Consider the following 7,939-nt stretch of genomic DNA (forward strand, 5'->3'; position numbering starts at 1 on the left):
AATAGGTGCATATTGGAAAGAAAGTGAAACAAAATGCCAGGATAGGTCTTTTGTAGCTACTGTCTGGAAAACCCTACATTTGTTCTAATAGACTTCTGCCTTAGGATTTATTATGAGTATAGAAGTTGCCCCAAACTGGATTTGACTGTGGTGTGGCCAAGATGTGTGGCCAAGATGGCAGATAGGTAGGATGCACTGTCCCGCTTCTCTGTCCAACCGCCACCACTTCGAGCATATACTGCGGTTCCTCTGCCCCGGAGATGGGGCAATGCAACTAGCGCAATGCCGGGGAGACTGATGAGGCAATAAGATGGCATTCAGCGTCTGTAACAACTGAGCACGTCCACTGCATACAGGTCGGGCACTCCCGATGATCTTTACAAAATGGTGGCAGCTGCACACTGAATGGGCCGCAATCAAGGATCGAGTTGGCCCAGGGAGCACTAAGCTACACCCACGGTGGAGGTGAGCTCATGGTGGTGGTGGTGCGGCAGTGTAGGGGCCAGGGATCGGCCAACAGCTGGTCTTTGCCCTGTGCGACTGGAGAGAAAGGGCAGTGGTCACATGACAGGAACGCCAGGCCGGCTTCAGTGCTGCTGCGCGCACGGCCCAGAGAAGCAGCCAGAGATGGTGGGGAGCCTGCGGCCTGCAACTGTGGAATCTCTGAATTCAGAGCCATCGCTCTCCCTAACACAAGAACTCAGTGAGCCACACTGCAGGGTGAAGTGACACTCCACAGGACTGCGAAGAGTGCATGACACCGTGCTGGATCCTGAGGGCCCGGCCTGTGAGGATGGACAATGGCAGGTTATACGGAGCCCTTATAGCTGAGAGACGCCATGGCATCAGCCAGAGGGAAAAAGCAGTGCTTGCTCAACGACATGCTCACGCATGGCTGGTACCCTGGCCGAAGAGAATGAGCAGCAGCCAAAGTCAACCATAGTGCTTGAAGGGGGAGCAGAGGAAGCCCCCCCCTATCAAGATCCGTTATGGAAGTGCTCTTTGTTTCTCTATGTGAAGACATTCAAGCACTGCAGACAGTACTGGGCCACAACCGCAAGGAGGTCAACGTGATTGTGTGGATGTGGGTGGTATGGTGTCCACCCTTGAGGAGCATGAGACTATTCAAGATGAGGAGATGAAAAGCTTGCAGCAAGAGGTGCTCCACCTGTGAGAGCCGGATCAAGGCGCGGGACGCACTACGCTGCTTAGGTGCTCTACAGCGGTGTGAGTACGAATGGGTTGTATAGGGGAATGAGTAGGGTATGTTTGATCAAATTGTATTTCCTGGCATGACAGCAAGGGTGAGAGGACCACAAGCGGCCTCTTTGTCTTATGTAATATTTTAATAATAAATTGCAATTAAATTAATAAAATAGATTTGAACCACAAACTGGATTTTAGTGCTAGATGTGGGAGAACACTAGTATCACCATAGCACATTCCCCAGCCTTCAGAGCACGTTTGTGTGGCTGAAGACTTTTGCTATCTTGAAAATGCCCAAAGTGGGAAGGGATGGCCTCATGAACATTTACCCCATTGGTTAGGGCTTGCCTAGGAGTCCCCCCCTCCCACAAGCTTGTGCCTGGCATAAATGTAGCACCTCCAAGCACACACTTCAGAACACTTGTGGACCTGAGGAAGAACAGTAAAGGATTGGATGTGATGTCTGTGACCTGAGAGGAGCCCCAAAGGACTGGATCTGCTCCCTCTTGTAGCCAGGACAAAGAAGAGGACTCCAAGGGTCAATAGACTGACCTACAGGGATACACCAAGCTACAAGAGGCCTTTCCTGCAACTGCCCAGTGGCGCCTGGACTGTCCCCTGCTGTTGGCCTTAGCCTGACCCCCTGGGAGTCAGGTGGATTGAAACTGAAAGGACTAAGTCAGAAGGTAAGATGTTTGACCTGGGTGAACCTGTTTGGTGTATCCAACCCAATCTCCAATCTAGTCAACTTGCGCCTAGGTCCTATCTACCATGACTATTGACTATCATTGCCAATTGCACTATTCCTACTTGAAAAATTAAAAAAATCATATCCAAGGTCCCCCTTATTAGATTTTTGTCATTCTGGTGTCATTTTGTTTATAAACGTTAATTCCATTTTGCAAGTTTTGGATTTTTATTGTTTTGCATCTTGACTTTATTACTGTTTTGGTACTGCATAATTACTTAACCCATTGCCCTGAGTTGAGTCTGTCTACTCTGTGCCATAGCTACCAGGGGTTTTTATCTCAATTTAAGTTAGTGACTTTGTGAGTTCACCCTGACAAGTATTGTGATTATTTCTTGAAGAGAATAGCCATCCACCCACCTAATAATCCAATTTCTTACAGTTTACAAAATCTGTTTACACTGAAGCCCTTTGTGATGCCACAGTGGGACCTGAATGTGGTTCTCACTTGATAACAATTGTTTTTTTTGTATTAAAAAATAATAATTTGGATCTTACTTTTCTAACATGCACCTCATTTGAGCCAATGCACAGTTGTCAACTCTGCCTCTTGACACCCTGAAAATGGTCTACTTGGTCACGATCACATGAGCTCATTGTGCGAAAGAGCTGCAGGCAAGCTTGGTCCAGCTGCCTTACACAATATGTTTTACAGACAAATTGGTGCTGAGAACCTAATCTGCATTTCTTCCGAAAGTTGTAACACCTTTCTATGTTGACCAGGATACCACCCTTTTGACTTTCTTTGCCCCGCTTCCTCCCTCAAAAGAGAGAGGACTCCATAGTTTGAATCCATAGAGCCATTAGTTTTCATATTGAATGTACCCGAGACCATCAGGTGGATGATCTACTCTTTGTGGGCTTCTCAGGGGCAAAGACAGGCAAGACAGTGCAGAAAAAAAGCATCTGTAGGTGGATAGTCCTCTGCATTACAATCTGCAATATGCTCCCTATGAAGCAGTCACATGAAGGATTACAAGCTCATTTCATTTGTGCCAAGGCTGCTACTACTGCGTTAGCAAACAGAGCGCCTGTCCTAAGTATCTGCCAGGCTGCTACATGGACATCAGTGCACACTTTCACAAAGCACTATTGCCTTGGCATTCAAGACTATCAGGATGGGCATTTTGTTTGTATGGTGCTTTAAGAATTTTGGGTCTGAGACTTTTCACAGACCCTTGACTCTTAGGGCCATATGTATGAACACATTTTCCCATAGGCACAAAATGGGTAAAACCCTTTGATACATCTGGCCCTTAGTCTATTGATAAGGTGAGGAATCTGCAGTTAGATGATTCATTCAAAATAACAAGTTACTTACCTTCAGTAATGATTTTTTTTGGTGGATAATCTAAGCGCAGTTTCCTTGCCGCTCTCCACCTCCAGTTCTGAGGAATAGACTTTTTCAACATAAAAAGGGCCAAAGCTAGACATCTCAAGATTGCTCAAGCAAGATAAGGAATCTACAATTTGATGGGGTAGTCACCAGATAGAGCATTACCAAAGGTAATTAACTTGTTCTATTCATCACAATGGCATATGAGAGAGACCTTCTGACATGCTTAGGGAAATGAGGGTTAATTGCATCATATTTACAATATCCTATCTACCACTGATAACAAAAATGTGTTCTTCTAAGCCAGAGTATTGACCTGTTTATTAAACTCGAGGGGTATCCAAATGTTTATTTTTAAAGCTGTGGAGCCCCCCCTGTGTCAACCTCTCAGTCTTGGTGATTTGTTATATAAGGACTGCATTATTCCTCTTGGTTGAGGGATGTTATGTTCTTTAGTAAACACGGTCATAAGTTTATAGTCCCTTTCTGGCCTGTCTACACCTATGAACTGATCCTCACATGGTACAGGATTTTATTGCCTATTGCCCGTGGAACTTGTGTAATCTGTATGCACAGTGTTGTCTAATTTCCTTCTGCACCAAAGGCTTTACAAATTTGGAGCCTTTAAATGAGTTTGGTATTTTTCCACCTACTGCAGCTCTTATAATTTAAAAATGGGAGGCGTTCCATGGGCGTGGCAGTGGGAATTCCCTAGCAACATCTATAGATGTTGATGCAACCCCAGATTTACAAGACCTTGGGAACCTGGAGATGCAGCAAAACATTACACCTCCCCAGGAAAGGTGCAACGAGGAGAAATATCTTGTTTTCTCCTCTTTCTATGTGTGCTGCATTTTGAAGCACACTTAGAAAGAGGAAAAGCCTCCCAGGATTGTTTTTGTGCAGGAAGGTGCCTACAAAGCAGATACCCTTGACCATGGTGCTCTAGGCTGCCAAAACTGCACCAGAGCAGTGGGAAAGGACAGGAATGTGCTGTATGCCATAGATACGGCCCATACCTGTCCTTTCCCTTTGACGCAGGACATCGCAGCGCCAAAAGCCCATAAATATTGGGCAATGTTTTTCAAATCCTGCAACCTCCCTGACAGTGGAGATATCCAGACCCTGAAACATACGAGGATGACAATGGAGGATGTTCTCTGCCAGTCCCACTCTCAGATCCTTCAACTGAAGTGCTTCCTGAGATGTTACTCACATGCTTGTGGGACATAGTGAACAATATCTTGCCCATAGCCCATAAAGACCTCCGAGCCAATCTGCAGCAGATCATACAAAATGGCCAAGACATGACGAAGTAGATAATTAGTTTAGGCCAGGTCACCACCAGCAGATCAATGTGTTTGTCCAGTGATGTCCAGGCATCACTTAAGGCCATGCCATTCAATGGCACCAGTCTCTTCAGACACAAGGCGGGCTAGGCCCTGGAGCACTTAAAAGAGATTACGGCTACAGAACTCTCCTTCGGCGTTTCAGTGCCTGTGCAGCATTTCCCCCAGCAGTTCTGCCCTTTTTGAGGCTTCAGAAGGAGCTTCCAACAAAGGCATTGTTAAAACCTGCCTCATCAATAGACCTCCAAACCCTTTTATGGTAAAGACCAGCAATCCAAACAGTGTCCAGGCGCTCAAGGTAGTACACTACCCAATCCCCTGTCCCCATCTGCTCTAAAACCCCTTTAGTTTGCCTTCAGCTGCATGTTTCCAATAAGGTTGGAGGCAGGATATGTTATGTCCTCCACATGTTGCATAGCATCACATCAAACAGGTGGGTGCTTCAAATCGTCCTGGGTGGTTAAGCTGTACCCTTCTTATCCACCCTCCAAACATCTCATCTACGCCACAAATGCTTCTGGAGGACCATTCTACAGAAGAATGTTCAGGCTCTCTTGAACAATAAAGCTTAAGAAAGGGTGCTGAAAAAAGATGGAGAACTTTGTCCTATATTACATCTTCACCCTCTGAACTTCTTCTTCAAAAAGGAAAAGTTCAAGATACTCACTGCGCAGGTTGGGCCTGCCCTTGATCCAACTGGGTGTTCATAGTGTGCAGCTGTGAAACAGAAGGAGTTTGTCATCAGTGCTTGTCAGAGGCTGATTTCATGGACAAGTTTAGCATAAATAGATTTTTTTTTAAAGATTTGCTGTTGGTGAAACAGGCTGCACCAAGGTTTTTGGCTTGTGTTTAAAGCTGGGGACAGCAGTTTTGTTACACACTGGAAGGGAGGGGCGGAATGTAGGCAGGCAGGATTGGATTGAGTCTGCACAAGGATGGATGCAGATATGAACGTAGTTTTATTGTGATGCTCTGTTAAGGAAGTAAATCGGAAGACTACATTTAAGGGGTAGGGATGTACTAACAGGAGAAAACCTCAATGCAATTAGGAGGAAAGCAGTTGGCTAAGAGGAATAATAGCAATATATAGACTGTTTTTGTGGGGGAGTTTTAAAAGGGGGTGGGTTGTCAATGGTTTCAATTGTGTTAGTGTGGATTTCAATTTAGGCCCTCATTATGACCCGGGCAGGAAATAACGAATACCGCCATGCTGACTGCTGCAGCAAACCGCCGTGGAGGCAGCCATCCGTCCGCCACATAATGACACATACTTTCAAAACCGACAAAAACAGCCACGACCACAAATCCGCCAGACCCACTGAATGTGATAAACTGTTGGTACTACCCCCATACCGTTACGCCACCAACACTACGCCCTCCAAATAATGACCCACCAATCACCACAGCGGACATTCAACGACGGTAAACTACTGGTGGTGAACACCGCGGTGGCAGATAAGGCCACCCAAAGACAAAACAAGACAACATTGGGCAGAACAAAAAACCCACACCTGACACTAATACACACACCCCACACACCCACCACATTACTCAACACCCTCTGCACAACACACACACCACACCCATGTCCCCACAAAGGCACTCCCGTTTCACTGATGAGGAGTTGCGGGTCATGATTGAGAAAATAGTCAAGGTAGAGCCACAGTTGTTTGGAGCACAGATCCAGCAGATATCCATTGCCAGGAAGATGGAGCTATGGCGGAGGAATGTGGATCGGGTGAACGCCGTGGGACAGCATCCATTAACGAGGGAAATCAGGAAGAGGTGGAATGACCTACGGGGGAAGGTACGTTCCATAGCAGTAAGGCACCAGCTCGCCATCCAGAGCACTGGCGGTGGACCCCCACCTCCTCCACCACAGCTGACAGCATGGGAGAAGCAAGTCTTGGCAATCCTGCATCCAGAGGGACTCACTGGAGTTGCCGGAGGACTGGACACTGGTGAGTCAATTTTACTACCTATCCCCCACAATCCTGCATGCCACCACCACCCCTCACCCTGAAACCCATCACTCCACTCCATCCAGCACAGTGTACCACCACAATTAACTAACCTAAATTCCAAGCCCTGCATACAATACCCACTGCATGCACATCCGTTCAAGCCCTGCATGTACACGCACCACCAAGGCATTCACAGAATGGAGAACTAACAATCCCATAATACATGACCATACACAAACAAAGGTGGCAGGGCTACAGCAATAACTTAGGGGAAGCTAGAAATGCAGAATATTTCACAGACATGTAGCATAATACACCACTTCCCCACAGGTGCCCCAGCCAATCTCATTGGCGAGGAGGTGCCACGGCTATTCAGTCCCCCACTAGAAGACACCCCCAGTGATGACAGCAACTTTGGAGTTCTGGATCTGGATGAACTCCCTGGTCCATCAGGGACCACTGGTCAGTCGGATACCCCAGCCCACACCCAGTCCACCACAGAGCATCCCACCTCAGTATCCAACATCACATCAGCCACCCAATGCCCCCAGACCTCTTTCTCCAGGACACTTCAATCAGCAGTGTGCCCACCAGTATAGGGACCCCAGTCCACACCTCACAGGCAAGACAATGAGGGTCCTGGGGTCAGTGGCAGTGGGCACACCGTTCAGGGGACACAGGGTGCCAGGGACACTCGGAGGACAGCTGTGCGCTAGGGGGAGGACAGGCCCAGGGATCCGACTGTCCAGGAGGCACTCACTAATGTCCTGGGGGCTTACCAACAATCCCAGGACAAGATGGGTCAGATGATAGACATCATGCAGGAGAACCAGCAGCTGCAAGAGGAATACCACCAGGAGATCAGGAAAGAATTGCAGGCCCTGAACACCACCATGGTCTCCATAGCAGGGGTGCTGGGTGATATGGCCAACATCATGTGGGAGTACACATCACAGCAGCGGGCCCCTTCCACTAGCCAGTCAACTGACCAGCCCTCCACATCTGCTGCAGCTAGTGGACAGGAGGCCCTGCACCCCTCCCCCTGCAAAAGGTGAACCACCCCACGAACATTCCCTGCAACCCAGACAGACATCAGAGACACTTGCCAAGACCAAGACCACTGGCAGGAAATGAGCGCCTCCTGAATGTCCCCCTTGTGTTCCACTGTGTCACCTTGTCCACTTTGAACTGCCATTGCTTCCTACAGGTAATGTACAATGTAAAAGTGTAATGAACTTCATGATCCTGTGTAAATGTCCAGTAATGTGTTGTCCCATCCAACAAATGTGTATCAGCTGTTTGTACACATCACAGCAGTACACTGTTGGAACAACAC

Source organism: Pleurodeles waltl, chromosome 4_1 (genome assembly GCF_031143425.1).
Source record: "Pleurodeles waltl isolate 20211129_DDA chromosome 4_1, aPleWal1.hap1.20221129, whole genome shotgun sequence".
Classification (NCBI taxonomy): domain Eukaryota; kingdom Metazoa; phylum Chordata; class Amphibia; order Caudata; family Salamandridae; genus Pleurodeles; species Pleurodeles waltl.